Here is a 10277-nt window from a genome sequence, read left to right as displayed (position 1 = left end):
CAATCCACTAACAAAAAACTTGATCATCTTAGGGAGGACAAGATGCAACAATTTCTATCAAATGTTTCCAGATGATGAGAGTGTTTACAGTGAAATGCATCATACCTTGTGCAGTAGAAATATTAGACTTTATTTGAAGATTATGGCAAAACAGAGGCAGACTTCCCATGTTGTTCATATGTGTCACACTACTGTCAGATGAAACATTTGTAATAATGTATATACGAATTATACTGAGGGATGACTATGAACTTGACTTGGCATGAAAAACTAAAAGCACTGTTAATATTTACTGTAAATTATTAAGGTTCATTCACATATAAGAAATCATACATTTATTATAAAACTGAATGTTACTCAGCAATATGAATGATGAGGGTTTAATTTTAGGTGCCAAGTGTTGGGGCAGATAAGTGAGTTACATGTGAATGTGTTGGTCACGTGTGATGAACTTTGAAATCCAGGTTGCACCAGTGCCTGTGAATTTTTAAATAGTATTTTGCCAATATTATTCCAACCTTGAATGTAAATACTTCCCTTACATGTTAAAAGTGAATGGATTATGCCAAGTAGTTTACTGCGCTGAGCTTATGGGGAGAGGGGTCAACGTGAAGCCCACAGCTGGCATGAGGTCCAACTGTTCCTCAGACACGCCAGGTGGAGGAGTGAAACGAAAGTGCTGCAGAAGAGTGGCGAAGAAGAGGAACAGCTCCATCCTGGCCAGACTCTCTCCCAGACACACCCTACGCCCTTAACAGACACACAGACAGACATTTAAAGTACAACATGAAATCTGGAGCACCAGATCAATGACAGAAAATGATTTCAGTGCACCTCCACAGAAGGGCATGAAGGCATCTCTCTTAATGAAGTGTCCCTACTCATCGAGGAAGTGTCCTGGATTAAAAGTGTAAGGGCTCTCCCACTCATTCTCATCCTTCAACACGGATGTCAAAAGAGCAAATACACAGGTTCCCTGCAAAGAATCACAGTTTTAGCTTAAGCAGGAAGCTAGTGACAGCTTTCTCTGGTATGACAACAGTGCAAAATTTAAATTTACGCAGCCATTTTGTCATGTCTTTGTTATATTTATAAACCAGCCAGTTTCAGCTCTCAGTCTCCTACATACATTTAATAATTTTATCCTATGCATGCTTTTGTTGTATTGCTTTTAGACTCTTCTCAGTTAATCTAACAGCCTGACCTTCTTGATGAAGAAGCCTTGGAAGTTAATATCACAGGTAGTGGTGTGAGGGAGACTCATGGGTACTATGTCTGCCAGTCTCTGTGTCTCATGGATGACTGCATCTGTGTAAGGCAGGTTCTTGTGGTCATCCAGCACTGGCTGGCGGCCTCCAACCACCCTGTCAATCTCCTGTTGTACCTGATCTGGAGCACAACAGAAGATATTGTCTCGTGTTTTTAAGAAGACAAAAGCAATCAACTCTTTCAATATTACAATATAAACAAATACAAGAAGCAACCATGGTAAACCCTCAAACACCATCAAGCACCTCTTTGTCTTCCTCATTGGAGAAATGTCTTGGACACTGGATATTCACATTGCAGTTGGAATTCTTACCTTGTATGTGGGGGTACTTGGCCATTAAGCAGAATGCCCCAGTGGAGCGTTGTGCTGGTTGTCTCAGTACCAGCAGCAAACAGGTTGGAAACAGTTTGAAGGAGATTCTGTGCATGGAACAATGAGTTCTTTTTTCCAGCCTCCTAACCAATAATCAGAAGGGATCAATTAGTCAGCCAACATAAGAGACCACTTTCTTCCATCAGAGTACAACTGAGTAATACCAGGGATCATATAGAGAGATGTTTGAAAACCATCAAACCACTGGCTTTTTCCATACCAAGCCTAATCAGCTGGCCTAACAGTGAACCAATTCAACAAGCATGAAAAGGTTTTCTTAAGAAGTCCCATTTTATTTATATTTTTAAGGAACCAGTTTTGCTGTGCTAAAACCTATAAAGAAGCTTAAAATCATAAGGTTCCATTTATGCTTGCCAACTTAAGCCATTGTTTCATCCATGTTCATTTGTATGGTGGCCAGGAAGACCCAACATGCTGCAACTACATTAAACACATTCATCAAAACACATGTGCTACATTTCAGAAATGCAATGCAAATTCATGAATGTTATACAAATTCCAAAAACATTTTATTCAAAATGACAACATATGCTACATTTCAGAAATGCAGTGCAAATTCAAAAAACACATGCAACTTCAGAAATGCTACAAATCCAGTCACAACACAATGAAAGTGTTGTTTCAGGGGGACACAAAAAGGGGTTATTCAACCAAACAGCCAGTGAAAAGTAATTTATATTTGTGATTTCCAAAGTTTTGTCACTGGTGGTACAGAATGAACAATTGGCCTATTTGTGCTTTGCATTCTTGCACATGTTTGGTTGTAAAGAATGCAGCCTTAAAGAACACTGATAAAACAAAATCCCAACTAACAGAAATATAAACCTGATCCTGCCAGTTAATAACTAGCTAGATGCATTCAGAGTGTGTTACTATTTTAAACTCCAGTTCAGCCTAAAGAGATTCTGTCGAATACAACTAGGTTTCTGTCCATATACCTACTTTTAGAGCGTTATTGATTTCAAACCATATTTTGTATGTATGTAAAAACAACACACTTGAGATTAACTAGTAAGAATAAGACAATTGACAAGATGGTCACTGTAGCAGACCAGTTAAACTATCAAACCTGAACAAAAACATAGTGTATCCTGTAAATTAGTAACACACTCTGAAGGTAGCTAGCTAGCTAGCTAACTAACTACGTATTAAGCCAGAAACATAGTCGCGTTAAATGGGATTTTTTTTTTCATCAGCGTTCTTTAAAGCTGCATTACAACCTAGCAGAATTAAATATGCAAAACTGCTGAGCATGAATAGATCAGTTGTTCATTCTGTATCAACATAATCCATAACAAACGATATAACCATGGTAATCACAAATATAAATATTTTTCATTAGCTACTCGGTCACCACTGGTCTCATAGGAGTCCATTCCCTCTCCGTGTCCTCAGAAACATGTCCGTCGTGTTGTAGCTGTTATTTGCAGGGTTTCTGAAGTTGCATGCGTTTTTTGATTTTGCATCACGTTTCATTTGCAGCACAGTGGGTCTTCACATTCATCGTACATTTGTGTTATTTTTAATTTTATTTTCTGCAATCTGAACAGTGTTACATTTAACTTTCCACTGAATTAAGAGAGTCAATCAAGGACACTCTGCCAATTGTAAACGCAATGTGTATAGATACTGCTATTATCAATGTTTAAACACCAGTTAAAGAGGTGTATACCAAGCTTGAAACAGGTGTTTGACAGTTCATGACTGAACTTGCTTTGGAGCAAGGGAAAGACATTCCTGTCTCCCATGAATATTGCCCCTATCTGTATTGTGAATTGTGTGATTTTTGTGTGCTTGTTTTTGTCCCACACAGAGCATCACGCACACATGGACAATGTTCCAGGCTGCTGGAACTGTCCAAATGCCCCATAATAAGAAGTGATAACGGCCTTTTGAAAGCCAACTTTGATGTTGTCATTCTTGTGACATAGCGAACAGGGAATTCCTTTACACAGTGTGACAATCAGGCTTCCCACACTCATAGAGCTCCTTGTGCAAGTATAGTCAATTAAGCAAAACATGTTAATTTTGTTAGTCTTTCCACTACTGCTTCCACTTACTGTAGTACTAGCAATTAAACTTCACATCTAGTAGTTCTCTAGGTAATGCTGTCAGTTATTAGGGATCCCTGTATGACCTTTATTCTCATTTATCCTGTCTGTTTTTAAAAATGATATTACCTATATGAATCAATACATTAATTCCTTTAGAATTGGTGATTAGTTGCTAAACATCCTATCGATTGTTGATCAAACTCAAAATCTCCCACTGAGATGCAAACGAGAGTTTTCTGTTTCACCATTTGGCAGCCAGATAGTGCTACTGAAGCACTTTGAATTGCCACAGTATATGAAAAGTGCTATATAAATTAACTTAAGTTGCCTATTGATTAAAGGTCAGATTGAGTCGTCTTCTAGTTAGTCCTGTAGATTACTTTTGTTTTCTAAACAAATATTCTCATTTGTTTTATCTGGTTTCTCTCTTTATTCCCTCTATTCTTCAATGTATTATACACTATGCGATTGCTGATTAGTTCAACGTTCCATTAGCTGTCAAGTTTGTGGCTTCACTGGTGGCATTTCTAACCTGTGGTGGATGATCACGAGTTAGACAACTTGCGACTTCCAGTTGAGACTGATTAAAATATTTCCATATGCGATGGTGCCCCATTAATTTACTATAACTATAACAAATTTGATGAGTGCAGAATTATAAATTAGGAGTTCATACCACTACAGAGGTCATATGGATACTCCAAAATATGAGTGGTTGTATATGCACTATGTACAAGATAAAACTTGACACATTAAGCATTTCTGTATACAGCACAAGAAGGACATACCACGTTTTGTTTGCATGCTAGAAAACAGTCAATAAAGCCTCTGCACTCCTGAGGGTTCAGGGTCTCCTGGAGGCTGTGCACAAGCTGCATTATATCCTTCAGAGTTTTTTCACAGTTTGCCATGATAATTTTCCAGTCCTTTAGCCAGAGCCGAAGCCAGGGGAACATATTGTAAAGCTACAAACACACAGATTAACATTTTGTTATGTGCCTCCTACATTTATCCATACATCATCCTATCTTTGTGTCTCTTGCTTATTCAAAAACATAGCAGGGTACCTGTATAGAAGCTGAACCAGTGATCCTGATATTCTCATTGCTTCGGTTTACCATGTTTTGGAACCGAGGATCACTGTATTCAAACCTGCTTCCATATACAATGGCTGAGGTGATATTTGAGGCATTTATACAATAACCAATAACAGGATGTTAAATGTTCCCATATATTACATTTTGGATAAATGGATAATTACATTATGGATAATTTGGATAATTACATTTTTGGCTCAACTACAAAAAATAGTTACTTCTGGTAAGAGTAAAATAGAAAATATATACTTATGTCTCTTACCCTTAAAGTTCTCCACCACTTCCCTCAAATTCCACATCTCTTCTATGATTCTCTCTTCACTCCCTCTCTTGCCCTGCCCAAAGTCCTGCAGGGTGCTAAGGGCAAAGCGCCTCATCTCTTTCCAGTTCTCACCATTAGAAAACAGAATTCCTTGATCATAAACAGAAATCATTAAACCTTTGTTGTTAAACAGCTAAATGTCAGCGAAATGCCATAAATGTAAATGTAAACACAAAATGCAGAATGGTTTTTCATCTTAACTGTGAGACAACTGCATGTTTTTACAATATTTATATAAAACAGGTATTCATGATGAAACACACATTGGGAAACTGCTTATGATCTATTCCAGTGCAAAACCAAATTATAACCATGATTAATAAGGAAAATAACATAAAATAATAATTGTCTTCAGAAAATGGCCTTTTATGAAGAACATTGCTGGCCTGGCTTCCCTCTGGCTGTTTCACAACGGTTTCCCCTTTTCTCCTAATTCTTCTCTTACACTTTAGTCATGCTCTTTCACCATGAATCTTGTTTTATTAATGTTTCCCTTGTTGGTGTCACTCTGGGTGACTTCTCCTTCAGGATATAAACACCTCCCCTGCCCTTCTTTTGGAAAATCTGATCACACCTCCATCCTTATCCTGCCTGCATACAGACAAAACTCAAACAGGAAAAAAGGTTTTCTGATCAGTCTATCAATGGAGTGCAGAGGCCACCTTCACACTTCAGGACTGCTTTGAAACCACAGACTGGTGGATATTTTGTGACACAGCTGGCACTAACATCAATGAATTCTCAGACATATGTGGAATAGACTTTGCATGATCACTGACTACAAAGGAAGTTGGTACTGTGATAGGGGGGTTGACCTCCTCACTTGCAGAGAAGCTAAATGCTCATTATGCTCGGTTTGAGGAAAACATCCCCCTTGCTGCAAAACTCCCAGTAGATCAGGAGAGCTTTGTGTCTGAGGAGGTCAGATCCTTTAAGGCAGTTAACCCACGCAAGGTACCTGGTCCACAATTGGATACTGGACTACCTGATATGCAGACCCAAGGTGGGGAAAGTAGAAAACAGCTTCTCTTCAACACTGACTCTGAGCACAGGGGCTCCACAGGGTTGTGTGCTCAGCCCCCTCCTGTACTCCCCATTTACACATGACTGTGTAGCCAAACACACATCTAACATCATCTTCAAGTTTGCTGATAGCACAACCATCCTAGGCCTCATCACAAGGGGAGACAAGTCAACCTACAGAGACAAGGTTAGTGCTCTGTCAAAGTGTTGCTACGACAACATCCTCCAGCTCAATGTCAGTAAAATGAAGGAGATGATTGTGGACTACAGGAAGCTGCATTTGGGTGGTCACTCTCGCCTATACATCAACGTATCCCAAGGGGAAAGAGTCGGTTGAGTTTTTCGGTATACACCTCACAGATGACCTCACCTGGTTCAACCACACCAACACACTGGTGAGATCAGCCCAACAGCACCTCTTCTTTCTGTGAAGGTTCAGGAGGTTTGGCCTGCCGCCTGACATTTTCACCACCTTTTATAGATCTAAAACAGAGAGCAAACCCACAGGTTGCATCACTGTCTGGTACTGCAGCTGCACTGCAAGTGACTGAAGGTCCTCCAGAGAGTAGTGAGGACTGCAGAATCCATCATAGGCCACAAACCTCCAGCCTTACAGGATAGCCATCAGTCCTGCTGCTTGAGGAAAATGAAAATGATGCAGCTAGACAGTAGCCACCCAGCACACAGCCTGCTCACTGTGTGTCACAGGCATCGCAGTTCCCACGGCGACATATTTACGTGCTTGGTTTGGTTTCTGTCCCTGGTATACTTGGCTCGGTTTTGTCAAGCTCTTGTTTTGGTTTCGTTCTGTTCCACCCCCGAGCCTGTATCCCCAGCTGTAATTATGTTCACCCGTGTCTGGTAATGTTTATCTGGATCTTCATCAGTCTTGGTTATTTAAGCCCTGTTTTGCTTTCCAGTTTGTCGGTTATTTTGGTTTGCCAGTTGTGTTTAGATTTGGTGTTGCTGTTGCTGTCATTGTCTCTGTTACTTCCTAGTTAGTTTCCTGAAGTCTACCTCATTCTGTGCTGATGAACAGTTTCTACCCTCCTATAAGGCTCTTAAACAGGATGTGAAACAGTTAGTCCTTAGTATTAGTTCTTGGCAGCACACCACTACTTGAACATTTCTACATAGTCACTATTAACATACAGGGTGTAGTTTATCTACAGATTACCCTGGGCTAATATATTCAATAGCAGGAGGCTCCTTATTAGGACTCTTCTGAAGTCTAGTCACCATCTATTCTGAAAAAAATCAAAACAAAAAAGTAAATAAATAATGAATGAAAAACAAATAATTTACCTAATTAAAATTTAAATAGTACCATGATCAACTCACACACACATTCCATCATCTAAATTGGCTGAATAAGGTTTTCTGAATCCTTGGCTGAAGTCATAGAATATGGGACTGATGTCTCTTGTCTCCAAATTCTTCTGCATGATTCACCAGTGCTTGTTTGACAGTTTGATATCCTGTCAGGACAACTACTTTCTTTGGACCAAAATACACAGTGAATATGGATCCATATTGTTTTGACATCTGCAAACACAAATTGGATGGATAAAAAGTTTTCTGTTAATACAATGTACTCTATACAATGGGTTGATGGATTTTTTTGAATTTTAAGTAAAGACACTGCCATATTTATTTATTTAGTTAGGGTTTCAGAAGTAATAATCACATTGTTGAACTTGTGACTTTATGAGTCAAGACTGATTTAACATAGTCCTTAAATAATAATTAATTCATTAATTTTCCCTGCTAATCAGAGTGGTGCGGTAACGTGCGGTGGCCCGAGTGCCGTAGGGGGAGCGGCAGGACGCACAGACTCCTCCGACTGGGACGAACATTTATTCACATTTAACATGAAACACTAACGGCACTCACAAGAATCACTCACGACTGATACAAACAAGAAACGATTAACATTAAACACATACGGTGAACACTAATACAGTGAACATTGACTATGTTACAGCACACGTTACAGAATAACCAACCGCTACAGCACGCACTCTCCCTCGACAAAAAAAGTAATTCCTAGCGGGGGGTGCATGAACATCCTCTGCACCTCTGCCTGGATCCCAGGATATAGGGGAGAGGACCGTTGTCTGCGTCTTCTCCGGAGGTAGAGGGGAACAGCCCCAGGAATTTCTTGGGGGGGGCCTCAGGCGGTTGAGCCCGGGCCAGGGAGGGCCGAGGGGCACCACAACCACCAGAAAGAGGGCGGTTGCGTGGAGCCAGCGGGATCTCCCAAGACCCTTCTCCTCAGCTGACTCGCCAGCGAAACTGGAAAGGTCTGCCCAAAGCCTCAGAGGCAACCCGCCTCTGGGACGCTCTTAGAGCGGCGGGAAAGAGGAGGACCGTTTAGGGATGTCTGGAACCGGGGCGGACGTGCACCCCCGCGTGTCCGCTGAGGCCACGGACACGTCAAGGAGCCTGCGGGGACGGCGGGCGCCACGTCACAGCGCCTTGTGTTTGTGTGTTGGTGCTATTGTGTGTTTCTGTTTGCGCCTTTTGTGTTTACAGGCGCAACGTGTGGTGGAGTGTACCGGACTGCCCCGAGAGAGGCAGGGAAGCTGCCTTTCTCTCTCTCCCCGCGAGGTCTCTCTTGCTGGCGGCACCTGGCCCGCCTGGGCGCCGGGCACTGCCATGCTGTGTTTGTGTGTACGTGTACACGGTACCTGGAGGTTCACGTTCATTGGACGGATGCGTCGGGATCCGCGCCCCTTGGGAGGGGGTTCTGTCACGGAACGCTCGCCTCCCGCGATTCACGTGGTTCGACCCGCCATGTGCAGTGGGAGGACTGTCTTGTCTGTAACCACACCTGCACCTCGTATATACACCTGCACCTTAATGTATATAAACGCGTGTTAAAGTGTGCAGGATGTTGGTTATTGTTGGCGTAATGTCTGAATGTAATGTGTTTGTTAGATGTATTCTTGTGTATCGTGTTTGTTTAACTTTAACCATTTCATGTTCCTTGTTTGTGATAAGCGTGCCATTGTGTCGTTTGTTAATAAATGTTCGTCCCAGTCGGTAGAGTCTGTGCATCCTGCCCCTCGCCCTACGGCACTCGGGCCGCCGCACCTTACAGGTGCCCCAAGTAATCTTATCATTTTTGATTGCCAATTTATTGAGGTGATCATAACACTATATTTGTGACAATAGCTGTTGTAAAAAATGCTATATACCAACTAGCTAGCTATCTTCTCCGTAAACTAGCTACTGTTAGCTCACACCTACATTCCATGCAAACATTATTGTAAAAAGTAGAAAAATGAACATTATGAAAACTATTCCAGTGTTTAATTAATATCACTTCCACTTTGTAAATATTTCTACCATGTGAGTCACGTATCTGTGACTATCATGAACAATTGCATCATTTCCTAGATGAGGCAGATGTAAAAGGAGACATTTACAGCGAGGCATTACTTAGCCATTGTTGTAAAACAATTATTTTGTAGCCTTCTTGTCATTTTACTACCTTAACCCTTTCCTTTTATAAGCTGTTTTTTAATCAGTAACAATTTATGAAACATTAGCTAACCTACTAATATGCAAAAAATAGGCTTGTCTTCATAGCCAGAGTACACATATTATACTGTTACTGTTCCATATTACACAGGGTACTGTTCTGAATGTTTCTTGTAGATAATGGTCTAATGAATCATTGCTTGGTCTTACTAAATGCTACGCTGTCTGCCAGTTCACACAAGCCACCTGTTGCAGTGTTGCTGTCAATGTATGTCAATTAGAATTCTGTCAGTGGAGGTGCTGATGCCATCAGGGGCTGCTGTGTTCTCGCACACATAGCTGGCACTAAATAACAGGTCTAAACCAAGTTAAGAATGCACTCTTCTCGGTAAAATTTAATTTTTAGCTCTGAAAATGACCAAGGTGTGGACCTCAGTGACCTCATAGCTAGCTATGAGCATGCTCCTAAAGTTAAAGGGGAACTTCATGGATTTGACTAATTTTCTTTATCATTCAATGATTTAGACATAAACAAAGTTATTAAGAGTTTTTTGGTGTGAAATGTGCATTTCTAGACACATTTAGTAATTAGCTGTCAGAGTAGTTCACAGTGGTAGTACTAGAACCACACG

General features: G+C 40.9%; 1 pseudogene; it reads right to left on the bottom strand.

Annotated features, from left to right (window-relative positions):
• Nucleotides 1-574: 574 nt before the first annotated feature.
• Nucleotides 575-8867, bottom strand: LOC145655522 (cytochrome P450 2K1-like; annotated as a pseudogene).
• Nucleotides 8868-10277: the final 1410 nt, after the last annotated feature.

Source organism: Electrophorus electricus, unplaced genomic scaffold (genome assembly GCF_041902795.1).
Source record: "Electrophorus electricus isolate QZ-2024a unplaced genomic scaffold, ASM4190279v1 Scaffold27, whole genome shotgun sequence".
Taxonomy (NCBI): domain Eukaryota; kingdom Metazoa; phylum Chordata; class Actinopteri; order Gymnotiformes; family Gymnotidae; genus Electrophorus; species Electrophorus electricus.
This window is presented reverse-complemented; position numbering and strand designations above follow the sequence as displayed.